General features: G+C 41.7%; 1 long non-coding RNA gene across 2 annotated transcripts in view; it reads left to right on the top strand.

Moving 5' to 3' along the window:
- Window positions 1-15,388, top strand: part of LOC133773004 (uncharacterized) — a 62,627-nt gene extending 47,239 nt beyond the window's left edge. For both annotated transcript variants that reach the window (XR_009867841.1, XR_009867842.1), the window contains exons 4-5: window positions 9,811-9,908; window positions 15,246-15,388. This is a non-coding gene — a long non-coding RNA (uncharacterized LOC133773004). The remainder of the gene's footprint in view (window positions 1-9,810; window positions 9,909-15,245) is intronic.
- Window positions 15,389-18,100: the final 2,712 nt, after the last annotated feature.

Genomic DNA, 18,100 nt, shown 5'->3' with positions numbered 1-18,100 from the left:
AGATCTCTCTCTCTCTCTCTCTCTCTCTCTGCCTCTGCCTCTCCCTATCTGTAACTCTGCCTTTCAAATAAATAAACAGATATTAAAAAAAGAGAGAGAAAACTCTATCAGATGAATTATTAGAAGTGATAAGAAAGTTGAATAAGTTTGCTAGATTTCAGATTTGACTTAAAATATTTAATGTTATTTTCATCAACCATCACCAAATATCAGCTAAAAAGCATAAGAAAGGAAAACCTTCATGGCAATAAAATCTATGAATATCTAGGAGTTAGCCTAATCAAATGTACACAAGATTTATATGAAAAAATGTTAATTTCTACTAGAGTATCTAGAAGATGACATTTAAATAGGAAAACACATTCTTTATTTTATATAGAACAACTTAATATCATTAATCTGCATTTTACCAAAATTAAGTTGCAAGCTCAGCACAATTTCATTTAAAATTCCATTTAAAATTCCATAGTGATATTTTGAAGAACTTGATAAGTGCATTTGAAAAATTGCATGGAAAAATTAAGGTCCTTGATTAGTTAAGTTAACCTTAAAAATAGAGGAAAAGGGTGATATTTTCTGGCTGGATATTAAGATATGTTACAAAGTGTGATATTTGTGTAAAAGAGACAAATAATCCAGTGGAATGGACTAGAGAACTCAGGGACATTCATTCTCTCTCTCTCTCTCTCTCTTCCTCTCTCTCTCTCTCTCTGTGTATGTGTGTGTATCTATATGTATTTATATCTACATCTGGGAATTTACTTTGAAAGAAAATTGATCCAACAAATCATTGGGCATTGGAAAGATAAGTAGTTTAATAATTGGGTTTGGGAAAACTGTGTCATAATATAAAAAGAAATAAACTTGAAGACATAAAATGTTCAGCTAGGATCCAGGAACTCCATCTGGGTCTCCCATGTGGGTAGAAGGGCCCAAGTACTTGGGCCATCATTCTTTGCTTTCCCAGGCACATTAGCAGGAAGCTGGTTTGGAAGCAGAGTAGTTGGATTTGAACCAGCAGTCTGATATGAGATGCTGCATGGCATCTTAGCCTGCTGTGTCATAATGGTGGGCCCTTAAAGCCAACAATTTAACAATGGGAAAACTGGGGCTGCTGCTGTGGTGGAGAGGGTAAAGCCACCTCCTGCATTGCCTGCATCCCATATGGGGGCCGGTTTAGGTCCCAGCTGCTCCATTTCTGGTCCAGCTCTCTGCTATGGCCTGGGAAAGCTGTGGAAGATGGCCCAAGTCTTTGGGCCCTTGTACCCACATGGAAGACTCAGAAGAAGCTCCTGACTTCTGGCTTCAGATCGGCTCAGCTCTAGCTATTGCAGCCATTAGGGGAGTGAACCAGTGGATAGAAGACCTCTCTCTCTTTGTGTCTCTCTCTCCCTCTGCTTCTCTGTAACTTTGCCTTTCAAATAAAATAAATAAATCTTTTAAAAAATATTGGAAAACTATTATTGTAATGTCTACCATAGGAAAAATATTAATATCTAGGACATTCAAAAAAGAACTCTTGCAAATCAATATGTAAGAGACAGGAACTCCAGTAGAATGAGCCAACGATATGTGTAATCAATTTACACCAAGAAAATATCTAAAAGGTTGACAAGTATATAAATATGTAAATGTTAAAAATAAAGATTATCATTTGCAACAAAATGGAGGAATCTGGAAAACATCATGCTGGGTGAAATAAGCCATTCCCAAAGGGACAAATATCATATGTTCTCCCTGATCGGTGACAACTAACCAAGCACCAAAAAGAAAAACTGTTGAAGTGAAATGGACACTATGAGAAATGGTGACTTGATCAGCCCTTGCCCTGACTGTTGATGAACAACTTAATACTTTATCCCTTTTAATATTTTTTTTCTGTTTGTTCTACTTAATACTTTTGGTTGAATTCTGTAATTAATACACAATTATTCTTAAGTGTTGAAACTTAACTGAAAAGTGATCCATGTTAAATATAAGAGTGGGAATAAGAGAGGGAAGAGATGTACAGTTTGGGACATGCTCAATCAGACTTGTCCAAAATGGTAGAGTTAGAATTGTGCCAGGGGATTCCAATTCAATCCCATCAAGGTTGCATGTACCAATGCCATCTCACTAGTCCAAGTGATCAATTTCTGTTCACAATTGATCATAATGATAGGACTAAGAGTCAAAGGGATCACATAAACAAGACTAGTGTCTGCTAATACTAACTGATAGAATAAAAAAGGGAGAGAACGATCCAACATGGGAAGCGGGATACACAGCAGACTCATAGAATGACAGATGTCCTAAATAGCACTCTGGCCTCAGAATCAGCCCTTAAGGCATTCGGATCTGGCTCAAGACCCATGAGAGTATTTTAGGCATGGAAAGCCAGGACACCCTGGCAAAAACAAACAAACAAACAAACAAACAAAAACAAAAAAAACCTAAATGAAAGATCTCCGTGAGTGAGATCCCAGTAGAAAGAATAGGTCATCAAAGAAGGAGGTACCTTTCTCTGAAGGGAGGAGAGAACTTCCACTTTGACTATGACCTTGTCCAAATATCAGAGTCGGCGAACTCAAAAGGCTTCCATAGCCTTGGCAACTCATGAGAAGAGCCTAGGGTGATTACTGATGCCATAAACAAGAGTGTCAAATTGTTAAGTCAACAACAGGAGTCACTGTGCACTTACTCTTCATGTAGGATCTCTGTCCTTAATGTGCTGTATATTGCGATTTAATGCTATAACTAGTACTGAAACAGTATTTTTCACTTTGTGTTTCTGTGTGGGTACAAACTGATGAAATCTTTACTTATTATATAATAAATCGATCTTCTGTATATAAAGAGAATTGAAAATGAATCTTGATGTGAATGGAATGGGAGAGGGAGCGGGAGATGGGAGGGGTGCAGGTGGGAGGGAAGTTATGGGGTGGGAAGCCATGGTAATCCATAAGCTGTACTTTGGAAATTTATATTCATTAAATAAAAGTTAAAAAATGATAAAATTTCATAATGCCAATCATTGTGAAGGTGCAGTGAGGGAGTTGAAGGCAAATAATAAACCCCATTATCTGTTGTGGGGAGAGTAGACTGATGCAGACATTTTGAAGGGTAATCTGGAAGTATATGGTCAAATGAAGCATACATATATATTCTGTGATTCAGCACCAAAATGCTCACACTGGTCCATAAGCTACATGTATAAAAACAGACATAGAAGCATTACTTTAAATGGAAAACATTGGTGGCAACCTGGTGACCATCAATGGATCACTTAGAGTTTGGAAGTTGATAGCCCTATTGGTTTCATTAAACAATTGACTTGTGGATGATTCCAGACAAATAAAGTTCCAAGAAAGAGAAATTGGTCATCTGGATCGTTTAGATATGATAGAGACTTATATAACCAATTTGGATGTTAAGAAGGAAAGTGTTTTGGTGGAAAAGGTAATGATTACACAACCAAATTCTGGTACTCCAGTGAAAAACCTAGTGTGCTCAGTATGCCAGGCATTACGACAGATGATGAGGTGGATTCAAGATGATGGTATGACCTGTTCCTGGAGGCAATAATGAAGTGGTTTTATCAAGGGGTTGTCCTTGCTGTTCAGTTAATGATCTTGTGTGTCAAGTGAGTAGAATAATGGTTATTAACCTGGATGTACCTGCGGCAAATGTTAGCATGACCATAGATTATACTGTAGTTACCATAGAGGCAAATCAATTTCCCTTCAGAATTAGTACACCTATAATCCTCAGCTACTTTTCAATTGTGACCATTGTGGAATTTTGTACTTGATGTTCCGAGATGCCTGGGAAGGTGATGTGGCTTTAAAGGCTCAGATCCTACTGCAGCACCGGGTCTGGGCTATTGCTGGAGGAGCATTTCTGCCAGAACCGCTTCATCATTCTGAGAAAGGACAGCTTCATCTTGCAGGGGCCTCTGGCATCCTCTTGTTTCTCTCATCTGTCTGCTCTCCTCTGCCGATCATACCTGTGTTTACCATCCAATGCTTCCCATTAAAAATGACAGACATTATGGGGCCCTAATCTATTACTCTGTAAGCATCTAAGTCACAATAATCAATGATGGCTCCATGTCACTAAGAGAGTGATTCCTGTTAGTTGGTCTTTATGTAAGCTTGTTTAGTGATCCATTGTGTGTAGGGGGTATGGACTCTTCCCCTCTGACATACTATTCCAGCAAGAATCAATTTGCCTTCACCCACAGTGCTCAAGGCCGTCTTTCACAGACTGGCAGAGGGGACTATAGAGAATCTCTGGGACTCAGTAGTTCTGCCTGGGAGAAGGTAGCAGACTGAGTTGGAAGGAGCTTTCTTCCTGCACATTGTGGGAAATGGCTGAGGTGTTTGGAGTGTGACTTACTTTTTCTCTCTGAAGAATCTACTTTTGCATCTCATCCTGGCCATCTCTAATCAAGAATTAAAAAGACCTGATGGAGGTGTTGAAGTAGCAGAAGTTAGGATATTATGCAAAGAAGAGATCCTGATAGGGTGGAATATAGATAAATTCCCTAGGAATCATATGACTAGGGAGAAATCAGATGTTTTAATTTGGAAAGTGATCAGAGAATACAGAGCTTGAATCTTGAACAGGGATAAGGTGCCCAGAACTTCCTTTGATGTATAGTGACCTTATGGTGTTATAACACTTAGGGTTGGGGTCAGGTCTCCAAGCAACAGCACCCCGGTATGTAGCTCTTCCTGCTTCATCTGTTGCCTATTCTTTTTCTGCAAGGGTGCTGCCATCACTCCTTCTCTGGATGAGCTCAACACAGACTTCTAGGAGGGTGGGGCTGTAGGGAATTTCTTTCTCCAAAAAAAATCTATACCCAGAGGAATTCTAGAAGAGTGACCATTGAGGCAAGAGGTTCCTTGACCTTCCTCTGTGTACTGTTAACTTTTGTGGCCTACAGCTTCCATTTTTTTCCTTTCTTCATTTGTGTTTGATTGGTGGCCACTGCAATAGTAACCCCCATGCGGGCAGGCAGAACCAATTGAGCCCTGCACTTCCCTGCCTTCCCTTCCCATCTGATGAGGTCTGCTCTTCAAGCACCCCCCACGTTTTGATTAGGGTCCCAAAGACAACCACTGGACTCCTATGTCTCCCTCCCCCTGGACAGTGTTGCTCTGTCTTTGCTCTGGGTCACTGAATGTCCAGTTGTCATAGCATTTGAAGAGCATAAAAATCCAGTGAAAGAAAATCATAAGAGATTAAAACACATGCTCATAAATTTTAAATAATTTGCATCTGGGTATTCTTGAGCCCATCAGACCATTTTTTTTTTCTTCTTTCTACTACCCTTAGAGGTATTTGATGATATAAATTAGGTATTTTCTTTCTTTTGAACTTAAATTGTTAAATGGTTTGGCACTCCTCTTCACCTGCTCCAGTGACCTCTTTGACTCTTTTCCTGCATTATACAGAAAGAAACCTGAAGATAAGCCAGTTGTCTTGTACTTCCAGCCCATGGTAATCTATGAGTTGTTAGTAGATGTTATTATATGGGGATTTTTAAACCAAAGAAATTGTTCCTTTAGTGATTATTTCAGTTTTGTTTGTTATTTGATATTTTTACTCATATGAAAAAGAGAGAGAGAGAGAATTCTCATTTCTGGTTCACTCCTCAAATGCCTGCAACAGCTAAGACTGGGCCAGGCTGAAGCCAGGAACCCAGACTAAATCTTGGTCTCCACATGGGTGTCAGGGACCCCAGTATTTAATCTATCACCTGCTGTCTCCCAGGGTCTAATTGACAGGAATGTGGAATAGGGATCAGGAGCCAGGAATTGAACCCAGGCACTCTGATATGGGGTATGGACGTTTGACCACAAGGCTAAAAGCCCATTCCTCTTCATTTTCATTTGAATTTCAGAGTAATTGTTTTTCTTACAATTGCTGTCTAATTAAAGACTGTCCTCAGTGCAAAGCAATTGGTGGAAAAGATCCATTATCACTTGTAACATCTATTTCTGTGGCTGATTTTTTTTTCTTTTGAAACCATAAAAACAAAGCAAAATCCTGAAATAAATTGGATACTGAGAAGGTATAAAACTGCAACTATAATCCCGACTTCATATGTTTTATCTCAATCAAATTAACTTCTAATTAATTATTCATACCTGTTGTCTTTATAATCAGTAACTGCTGTAATTTACTAATAAAAATGGATTTAAAATATGTTTAGGTGTTAAGCTCCATATATGTTTCCACTGAAAGTGTTTGCAAAACACTGCATAGAAGATTGCTGTGAAGATTTGCATTTCCACCTCACTAAAACCCTATCTTGGTTAACCCCTACTTGCTTGCTCACTCTCCAGTCTTCATAGCTTGATTTTGATCCCCTGGATTCTGGGACTTTGTTGGTTCCCTTCTTGCTACTTTGGGCATTTTATGAGGTTCTCAGGTGGGGATATCCTAGTATATGCCATTTCCTAAGGTCAGGACTCACTTTTCCCATGCTGCCCAGCAGAAGCAGTTTCTCCTGAGGTTGCACTTGCACATGAATCCTTAGTTAGGCCCCATTGGGGAGGGATGTCCCAGCACGATTCTCTGTTGATAACTGTCTGAGGGGCCCACCTGGGACCCAGATGATGGCCTGAAGTCTGCACATGTGCTGAGAAACAGACTTCTTGGAATGGCACCCACTGCTTAACCATTTTTTTGGGGCCACTTAAAACACAAAACTTTGCTGTCTGCAAATAAGGAAATAACAGAGGAAACACAGAGTTCCTGATTCCATGCCATGCACTGTATGAGGTGGTTCCTTATGCAGTTTCTTTCTCTTTCTCTCTTGCTTCTGGCTCAAACTAAATGGAATAAACAAAGCAAGGAACCCATTAGAGAGCACTTGTGAGATGGGATTGGGGACATTTGCTTTTATAGGGGAAGAAGTAAAGGGAAGTATTTGCCACCAGGGCAGGGATTTATTTACTCTTCTGGTGATTCTCACATTACACTGAAGAGCTCTGATGCGTTTGGAAGGCTTGGAAGGATTATGTGTATATGGGTGGGGTCATCAACACTTTGAACAGAGCCAGCAGGATGATTTCTGTAAATGCTGAAGGCACCCTTATGTTGTTTGTGAGAGTATAAGCAACAGGAGAAACCAAGATCTTTCCCTTTAAGGAGCATATGGGTTCCCTGGGTAGAAAAGACATGATTTCCCAGAAACATTAACGATAGTAGGCAGCATATGGGGGTGCATAGCACAGCCCATTGTAACCCAGGAGAATGCATGATTCTTCAAGCTGGGGTGAAGGAAGCCATGCAGGAGAGGAAGGCTTGTCTGAACCATGTGTGATGGTCCTTCTCCATGTCCTCCCCTTCGAGCATGTTTTCCATGTCCTGAGTGCAGTTCTTGTCTCCCCAGTGCTGTCTCTTCCTGTTACAAGGAGCATAGATTCACTAATGCTACTCTAAGTAGTGTGGGAGTGTCCACAGGGAATAGCACAAGGATTTATTGCAAGGAATTGAAAAAACAATAAGGGTCATGGGGGACCTCATAGTATTCAGATATTCTGTGACTCAATTTCTTCTTTTGAAAGCGAGACTAATAATAGTACCCAGACATTGATTTTTCTTTTTAATTAATTTATTTGAAAGGCAGAGTTACGGGGTTGGGAGGATGGAGAGAGAGAAATCTTCTGTCCATTGTTTTACTCCTAAGATGGCTGCAATGCCTAGAGCTAGGCCAATCTGAAGCCAGTAGCCAGCAGCTTCATCTGGGTCTCCACATGGGTGCAGGAGCCCAAGTACCTAGGTCATCTTCCGCTGCTTTTCTCAGGTGCGTTAGCAGGGAGCTGCATGGGAAGTGGAGCAGTCAGGATTCGAACTGGCACCCATATGGAATGCCAGTGCCGCAGGCAGTGGCTCCAACAACTAAACTACAGCGCCAGCCCTGACTTATCGGGTTTTTGTAAAAATAAGTAAATAAGATAATTCATGGATAATATTTAGTTCAGTAGATGGTACAAATAAAGTCTTCCATAAATGCAATTTTTATTACCAACATTTTTTGGTTTCTCACCATTTTATTTACTCACATAGCTTCAATTCTTTATTTTTCTCATTTACTCATTTGATTTTAGGGTCTTAAAATGCTTCAATTTCACCTCTTGATTCCCTCAGCCCGATTTTCTTGTTTCCAAACAATATTCTTAAAAGATAGTCTGATGGCCTTAGCTCGTGTTTCAAGGTTAGATCATGTCATGTATGACTAGTCATTTTATTAGCAGGCTTTTCTTGAGTCTGTCTTCTTCCAGTCTAAGCATCAGGAATAATTGTGGACATAGGAGTGTTGGGTTGGTGGGTTTTGGTGTTATGCTATTCATAGCCTAACCTTGTTTAGGCACTTGCTGTGGAAAATCTCATATGTGACATGCTGAGAGGACACACAGATGGTTCATGTGAGAACTCTCCATCAGGAAGTGATGTGAGGATGAAGAAAGCAATGTACCCAGAAGACTATAATGTAGGCAGATTCCGAGAGCAGAGTGAGGAGAGTGCTGTAGAGTGTGGCCCTGCAGACTGTGGGATCTGGAACTGTCTCCTGAAAAAAGAGACTCTGAGGGCCGGGTCTTGGGTGTTCCACAGGCGAATGGCAGCAAATATGCCAGAGACAGTGGTCAGTGCTTCCATTAGTCCTTACAACATGCCTGTGAGGTACGGATTGGGGCATGCATACGAAGTAATGGATGCACAGGAAGTTTATGTAGGTCTTACAGTGCTAGTGGATAAGAAAGGGATGATTCAAATCCAGGTCAGTAGCAAGAGCAAGGGCAAGGAGGGCAGAAATAGTTGAGACTCATTCTACCCAGAAAGGCTCTCTGATCTGTTTGTCGGGAGCCCCGAGTGTCTGCTGAGGAGTGTTAGGAAAAGACTGGAAAGATGGATTGCAAAGGACTGGGGAGGGGCCTGAGCCCCTGAGAAGACTGGGTGGGGCCCAGAGTCTCAATCACAGACCTGAGCACAAGGCCCTGTGTGTCAGGAGAGTTGTTGATGCTTTTTGAAGTGGCTGTCAGGTGGAGGTGTTTTTGGGATGGCTGTCTTGGACACCTGAGCCTTGCTCTGCAGCCCTCCTGTGTCAAACTCTAGCCACTGATTCACTCAGATGCCACAGGACACGTCCTAAAATCTAGGCCCCTGCAGGTTACTCTTCCTCTTCAAGTCTTCCCAGGGCTCCCTAGAGCTCAGAGAACAAAGTTAAAGTTCCTTAATGTGACGTTAGATAGACTTCCAATCTAGAATCATCTGTCTTTGTCCTCTGCTTTATGTACCCTAAGTTCTAGCCACACTGAGCCTCTCATTCTTCCCCAAACAGGCATCCTCTTTGGAGAGTGTGTTGTATAGACTCTTACCCTGGCTCTGTCTGTAATGCCATCTCTTATCAGTTGGTATGGTCTGCTAAGCTGATGGTTTCCAACTTTGAAACAGTGGTTTTTCAACTTCATGATGGTGTGGAAGTAATACACGTTCAGTAGACACAGACCTAAAATTATGATATTTTCGTGTTCTGCTGCTATGTCCTAAGTTCCCGTCTTGTGATGCTGAACAGTGAGAGTTCCTAGTCAGCCCAGTAGTCACAGAGGGAAAAACCCTGTGCCCTATAGTGTGCTGTGTTGCTAAGCTGTGATGGTGCGTAGGGAAGGTATATGTGATATGTTTTTGATTTGTGATATTTGAAATGTATGATCAGGTTTGTTGGGACATAGCCCTGTCATAAGTTGAGTAATATGTAATCTTTTAACCTCCATAACAACTTTTTCAAACAGACTATTTTTTTCACCTATTTTCTAGCTGAGAAAACTGAGGCTGAAAGTGGTTAAAATGCTTGTCTGGGATCCCAGAACTAGCAGGAATAGAGCAGGATGTCAACCCTTCCATTCTGATTCCAGGTTTGTACCCTGTATCACTATCCTGTCTGGTCTCTCTCTTCTGGTTTTCTGATGAGTGGGCTCTTATGTGTGATCTAGATTTGATGACTCTTCTACCGTGTTTTCCTTGGTCATTCTCATCACAAGCCACTGTCAGATGAGTCACTCTTCAGGGCTTTGTATAGTTCTATAATGATAGTTTGTGTCTCTTTTTGAAATTCATTGTATAGAGCTCTTAGGTTCTGAGCTAACTGCTTGTATTTTTCCAAAATTTGTATGTTAATATCCTAACCCTTAATGTGAGTATTTTTGGTATCAGAGACTTCATGAAGGTAACTAAGGTTAAAGGAGGTTTTAAGGGTGAGACTCTGATCCAATTAGCTTAGTGTCCTTTTAAAAAAGGAAACCTGTTGAAGTGAAAGGGACACTATGAGAAACAGTGACTTGATCAGCCCTTGTCCTGACTATTGATGTACAATGTAATACTTTATCCCTTTTAGTATTTTTTTTGTTCTAGTTAATACTATTGGTTGAACTCTGTAATAAACACACAGTTATTCTTAGGTGTTTAAATTTAACTGCAAAGTGATCCCTGTTAAATATAAGAGTTGGAAGAAGAGAGGGAGGAGATGTACAATTTGGGACATGCTCAATCGGACTTGCCCTAAATGGTAGAGTTAGAAATGTGCCAGGGGATTCCAATACAATCCCATCAAGGTGGCATGTACCAATGCCATCTTACTAGTCCAAGTGTTCAATTTCAGTTCACAATTGATCACACTGATAGGTCTAAGAGTCAAAGGGATCACACAAACAAGACTAGTGTCTGCTAATACTAACTGATAGAATCAAAAAGGGAGAGAATGATCCAACATGGGAAGTGGGAGACACAGCAGACTCATAGAATGGCAGATGTCCTAAATAGCACTCTGGCCTCAGAATCAGCCCTTAAGGCATTCAGATCTGGCTCAAGACCCATGAGAGTATTTTAGGCATGTAAAGCCAAGACACTCTTAAAAAAAAAAAAGACCTAAATGAAAGATCTCTGTGAGTGAGATCCCAGTGGAAAGAACGGGGCCATCAAACATCAAAGGAGGTACCCTTCTCTGAAGGAAGGAGAGAACTTTCACTTTGACTATGATGACCTTGTCTAAATAAGATCGAAGTCGGTGAACTCAAAAGGCTTCCATAGCCTTGGAAACTCATGACTAGAGCCTAGGGAGATTGCTGATGCCATAAACAAGAGTGTCAAATTGTTAAGTCAACAACAGGATTCACTGTGCACTTACTCCTCATGTAGGATCTCTGTCCTTAATGTGTTGTCCAATGTGAATTAATGCTATAACTAGTACTGAAACAGTATTTTACTCTTTATGTTCTGTGTGGGTGCAAACTGATGAAATCTTTACTTAATATATACTAAATTGATCTTCTGTATATAAAGATAATTGAAAATGAATCTTGATGTGACTGGAAGGGGAGAGGGAGCGGGAGATGGGAGGGGTGCATGTGGGAGGGAAGTTATGGGGGGTAAAAAGCCATTGTAATCCATAAACTGTACTTTGGAAATTTATATTTACTAAATAAAAGTTTAAAAAAAAAAGAAAGGATATCAGATTCTCTCTCTCTCTCTCTGTCTCTGTCTCTCTCCCACCCTGCCTTCTCTCTGTCTCTCTCTCTCCCACCCTGCCTTCTCTCTGTCTCTGTCTCTCTCTCTCCCACTCTCCCTTCTCTCTCTCTCTCTCTCTCTCTCTCTCTCTCTCTCTCTCTCTCTCTCGTAACACCAGAAACCAAGGCAGGAGGACAATGATCTGGAACTTGCAGCCTCGAGGATTGTGAGAATCTGGATTTCTGTTATTGAAGCCACCCAACCTGTGTTATTTTGCTTTCTGGATGAGTCTTCTCTTCGGAATGTGAGTGATTAACTGGCAGGGATTCTATCTGTCAGTGACCCTGTATTCCCAAGATTCAGCATGGGGCTTTTGCCTGGCTTGCAGAAGGGCTTGGGTAGAGTTTGCAAAATTGTACTTCATTACACCTTTACTGCCTGGGTCCTAGGATCTCACAGCTACAAGTTGACCCAGGCATTCTTCCTCTCCTACTCTTGTTCACCTGTGCTCTGACCCACTCCCCAGGAGATGATGGAGGTGGAGTTGTCTCAGCTGCACATAGCTTCCATGGACTGTTGATTTACTGGCTCCTTGCAGAGGGCTTGGCGGCCGGCTGTCTCCACTGGCCCTTGTAAAGCGGCTCCCTCCTCCTCACCCTTCACCAGCAGCCGCCCCACTGACTGCCTGGGCAGAATTTATGACAAGGATTCATCAGATTAGGAGGGACAGGACACGGTTCTGTTTCCACTGTGTGCAGAATGCAGTTGGACAGCATTACAGGCCCCTCTGACTGCTGAGCAAACCCACGTTGTCATGCTTGGCATTTTCTGGCTTGAGGAGTCCCTGGAAGCATTCTACATTGATGAGAAATAACTTTATAATGTTTTGAAGTGGAATATAAACTTTCCTCTTTCGGGCCCCACTCGGGCTCAGGGCTGCCTCCTGCCAGGCTTTGGAATCTCCATGTGGTGCCTTTTCACCACAATTTGCTCTTTATCCAGACCAAAAGGCAACTGTGGGCTTTCACCCAACCACTACTTCCTCTTCTAAGATTGGAATAGCTTCCCTCAATCCTGAAAACCACTCGTCTCATCTCCTTGTCAAGGGTTGGTGAGAGGGAACTCACTACTGCTCCCCTATACATATTATTTGATCATTAGACTGCATTGCTTCATAGAAAGTTTTTCAAAAGGTGGATTTTACATATCTTAACATTATTTCTACCATCTCAGGCAACAGCTAAAGCAATAAAAGATCCGCTTCTTGTTTCACACAGCAGCTCTCCCCACAGTTAAGAGAGCAGTGAGTTTCTTTCTTCCAGCACTCATCAAGGGCTGCTCTTTCAGGCACAGTGAATGTAGGGGTGAGCACGGGGCTACTGCTTGTGGCTTTGCAGCTGTGGATGCATGAGTTTAGGGAGCCCCACTCACAGACACTGTTACCTGCACAGTCCTATGGGATTATCTTGCACAAACACTGCACAGTTCGTGTTCTTGAAGAGCCTGCCCTTCACCCTGAGATCTTCTGAGTTTTCTTGCCCAGCTAACCCTCTGGGGCTTTCCTCAAGCTGTTCTCCCTTAGACAAAGGTATGAGTGTAAATCACCATCTTATTCTTCCTCCTCATTTGCCCAAGGCTTTCTGCTAGTGTGTGGCCTTCAAGTATGATCTAACCACACCAGAGTGACTTAGAGTTATCATCTCCTATTTGGAGTCTCAATGGCTGTTACTGCAGTTCTTAAAAAGAACCATTTACTAAGGTGCTACATTGGTAGATGATTTTTCTGGAGATCAACAAGACTTGGAGATCATGGCGGTGGGTTAAACGAAAGAGACATTCACTTTTCAGCTATCTGATATGTGTTAAATGTAAAATTCTTTCTCTTTCTGCAAAGTCTAGCATAATGCATCATTCAGATTTTAATTATCCATTTGTATGCTTGTGTTCCTTACTAGGCTGTAAGCATCTTTGTAAATTTTTTAAAATTTATTTTTGTTTTATTTGAAAGAAGAGACAGGGAAGGAGGGAGGGAGGGAGGGAGAGAGAGACAGACAGAGAGAGAGAGAGAGAGAGAGAATATTCCATCTGATGGTTCATTTCCAAAATGCCCACCCTATTGGGTCTTGTTCAGGTCAAAGCCAGAATCTAGAACTCAGTCTAGGTCTCCAGTGTGGATGGCAGCAACCCAGGCACAGATGACCCATGAAATCACCTGCTGCCTCCAGGGTGTGCATTAGAAGGAAGCTGGATTTGGAAATGGAGCTAGGACTTGAACCTCCAATATGGATGGAGAGCACTTGCCCCAAATCTAAATTTATAGAAGGAGCTGCTTTTCATTTTTATGCATTCTCAGAGTTAGAAGAGTGCCTGACCTAGGTATCTGATAAATATGAGGCATCCACCTTGTTCATGGTTATTCTGTGTGCTTGGGATGGAGTGTTGTAATGGAGAAAAGCCAGCTCTTAGGAATACTCTGACATAGACTGCTCATGATAATCAGTGAATTTTGAGAAATAGATATGAGGGCCAGTGTTCCTCAGTGGTGCCCACCAACTAATGGGCTTGCTGTGGCTCAGTAATAGTGTGTGGCTTTCCCAGCAGGGCGAGGGCCTGTTGGATCTCAGTAGTGGCACTTAACCAGAGTAGAGGAACTTATCATTGCTTCTGGAAAGACCAGATGTGTAGGAGGCATTTGAGACACCAAGAGGAAAAGATTTTGCAGAACTCAGCTTTCAACGGGACCCTGGTATTCCTGGGGGGCACAGTCACCCATTTTTGAGGGTGTAAGGTCTGCGGGAGGTGAGATAAATGTGATTGGATCACAAAGCCTTTACCAGATCACTGGCTCAGAGATACCAGTGTTGGCAATCACATGAAAAACCAGACACATTGAAAACATCGAGTTAAACAATGATATAGAAAAGAACAAGAGGGTGAGACTTTCCAGGGAATGGAGGAAGGGAGGAAGAATGAACTCGTGGGAAGGAAGGTGTCAGTGCTGCGTGTATGCCCTCCTTGGGAAGGTTGACCAGGTGACTGGATCCCAGAACTGCTTTCCTGGTCATTCAGTGTCTGATAAGCCCTGTTAGTCTCCCCTCCTCTGTTTCAGCTACTTCCTTACTCCTTCCTTGTGTTCCAGAGACTGTCAGAGGCAGTCTTTGGCTTCATCTCTCCTGGCCCCTGGTCCTGTTCTTCCCCACAGCAATGTATGTGACCTCATTTTCCATTGGCTAATTGGCGTATGTGCTTTTTATGCCACTCTTGTCAAAATCCCTAATCATTGGCCTAGAGGAAGATCACTAGATTCAAATTTAAGAAAACAAAACAAAGCAACTTTGGTTTTTGGTACACTAACCCTTTGCACCACTCCTCTCCTGTTTTAGTCTGGACTAAACTCATTTTTGTGGTATTTGGTAAATTGAGCTTGAGGTTGAAATCATAACAATATTTGGAAACTACCTTAATTTTATAATTAAAGATGAAGTGACTCATCCAACCTTCTCTTTCTCTCCCTGCAAATAATCTGGCAGTAAAACAAATCTCGGCTATTAAGTGGTATTTATTTAATTATGATTTGCTGTAGAGCTGTTTAAGAGCAGGTCATTAGGTTAAAGCCATTGCACTCGTCCTCAGAGTGGAGGATGTCTTGTTCTGACTTACGTTTGGGTGTGCTTTCCCTGGCGCTGAGCTAACACAGCCGTGTTTACATTACACAAATTCTCAAGTTGCTGAATTTTTTGTTCTTCCAGAAGGAAAAAGATGCAATGCAGACAGATGACTCTATTTGATGTGATGGGTCAAGTCAAGCTGGACGATGGCGGATACTTTCCACTGGAATTAACCACACTGCCTTCCCAATCTTTCCAGTCTTCCTCACCACCAAATAAGTGAAGAAGAACTTGGTAACTTCAGAATATCGGAAACATTTGTAGCTTTATCAAGAGTCTCAGGTTGGTTAGTCTCTTGGTGCTAATGAGTCATGGATTTCCTGGACACCAAGAACGCTGACTGAACCCCTGGCTGCTTCCAACTGGGTAGGATATTGAAGCCTTTGGGGATTCCTTATGAAATGTTGAAATGAGGTAGAGTTAACATATAATGAAGGCATAGAACCAGGCACACTACAAAACTCCCTTCATAGCCTTTCCTTTAATAGTTTTTCCCAAATTCCTTATCTCCTTCCCATTCAGAGCCCATTTGGCTTTGCATTTTCTGGGCCAATGTGAGAAATGTCACCATTATTTCCCAAGAGGAACTGAGCAAGATAGATGGTCTCTGCCCCAGCAGGACACCTGGATGGCATCCTTATCTAGGGCCAAAATGGGAGTGCATGTGCCTGCATGTTTATTTATTCTCCTCCTGTTTGGAGACTTTCCCTGATTAATTACTTTCTTGTAATTGAGGCTGCTAACTAATGTCTCATCTGATTAACCTGTAGTTTGGCTCTAGGTCCCAGAGGGTGGACAGGCCATCCCGTCTGGGGAACGAAGGAGGTCAGTGGTCAGGGGCCCTTGGGATGCCCATTTTGGGCCCGTTTATTTGCTTTAAGTCTTGTTTGCTGTTCCTGCTGCAGTGAGTGGAGACAGCTCCCACCTAGTCCCATCCAATCTAATTGGCCTGCTGAAACATCAGTGAACATAAGATTTAAGAAATGTTTTCTTTGAAAACTTCTGGTCTGACAGACACTTTGAGCTCATATTTCACCCTGTTTCTAATGCACACCCTTCCCTGGGACTTTCAGGAGAAATATAGTGAGTGAGTCTTACAGGAGAACTGCTGCTCTGTGGTTTAGGGGGTGGCAGTGGGGGCTGGTGCACTGGAGGTAGGAGGGAAGGCTGTGCGGAGGCAGGCCGGCATCTTCAGAATCTAGATACCATGCCAACGTTAACACATCCAAGGAGGTATTCAGTATCAAAGTCTCTAATATTTGGCTCCATAAACACGATACCGGTTGCAAAAACAAAGCTAAGGAGCTCATGCTGATTACTTCAATAAAAGCTGTTTAATTATGAACGCTTGGGAAATGAAGTTACCAACAGGACCAGGAGTGCTCTGAAGGCCTGGCGTTCCTGCCCCCAGCATCCCGCTGTTAAGCCAGATTGTCCACTCAGCTGAAAAGTTTGACATTGAGCAGGGCACGCCCTCAGCCCCACAGGAGACCACTCACTTGCCAACCATGTTCCCTCCTACTGCAGTGGCAGTTCTTGAGAACTGATTAGTGATAGAACCATAAAGTGTTATCAGTACCACTCACAGGCCATCCAAGGGTTACATGGCATGGTGGCCAGAGCTCCCAAAACACCAGCACTTGGGAAGTCAATTACTGTTTCTAGGTAGCTAGCTGACCTTCTCCTACCAGAAATCAGGGTTCCAGGACCAAGAAAAGTGGAACTGAATTCTGAGCTGGGAGCCAGTGGATCTGATTATGAAAACAGTAGTTTTTTTTTTTTTTTTTGCTGAGCCCTTGTGTGAGTCTTCTTGAGGAGCTATGACCTTACTAATGCTTCTAAATCATTGTCCTTTCTCTAGTGTGGTTATAACCAGCTATTTTACATCAAATAGAATAGGTAGAACTATATGTGTAAAAGTTTAACAATAATCAGAGTTGAAGCTGTGTATGTGAGTGAAGGAACATAAAAACATACACATTGTCAAGGGGAGAGCTTTTTAGCATAGCAGTTTTTCTGTTAGACTGATGTTTTTTTTCTCTAAGAATCAAAAATTTTTATATCTTAACTATTTTTAGTAAAAAAATCTTGAAAGTTTACCCTTATTTATCAGTAGATATGAAATACAAATGAATTATTGTTGCTCAGCCCTGATAATTCCAAGCTGTAATACAGTGATACCTTCAGGAACTCCTGAAAGACCCCCAACCATTGCACCCATGCCCTGAGACACAATGACAGTCATTTTTAAAATTTATTTGAAGTTTGTAGGTTAGACATCCAGAGAATACAATGTACCACTGGGCATTTGATATGTTAAGTTTTTATTTATCAACAGAATCTCTCTCTGCTAGAGTAATAGCTGGCCAAGGATAGTTGGGATTACTAGTATTCTGAATACTGGCAAATGACTTGTATTTATGGCCATTTGTGTGTGTACATGTGCATGTGTGTGCACATGCGTACTTGTTAGGGCTCTTGTAATTATTACATATTTTCTCTTGTCTTTTTGGTAATGGGCATTCTAACTGGGATGAGATGATCATCATTGCAGTTTTGATTTGTTTTTCCATAATAGCTAGTGATGTTGAGCATTTTTTCATGCATTTGTTGGTCATCTGTTTCTCTTCTTTTCAGGATTGTCTTTTCAGATCCTTTGTTAATTTCTTAACTGGGTTGTTTCTTTGTTGTTGAGTTTTTAAAAATTTCCCTTTCAACATTGCAACAGTCATTTTCTTCTTCCAGTGAACAAGACAAAGAAGCCAAGTCAGAAAGATATTTTAAGTGTTGGGGAGAAGTTCTTGGCTCCAAGATCATACCATTCAAAAGGGTCTGGAACCTCACTGATAGTCAGTGAGACAAAGCAATGAAAGGGAGAGAAAATTGAGTTTGTGGGAGTTGGAGAGAGGATAGGAAAAGGGATGAGAATAATGTGT

The sequence above is a fragment of the Lepus europaeus genome, chromosome 13 (assembly GCF_033115175.1).
Source record: "Lepus europaeus isolate LE1 chromosome 13, mLepTim1.pri, whole genome shotgun sequence".
NCBI lineage: Eukaryota > Metazoa > Chordata > Mammalia > Lagomorpha > Leporidae > Lepus > Lepus europaeus.
The sequence above is the reverse complement of the archived record's forward strand: the minus strand, read 5'-3'. Positions and strand labels throughout refer to the sequence as shown.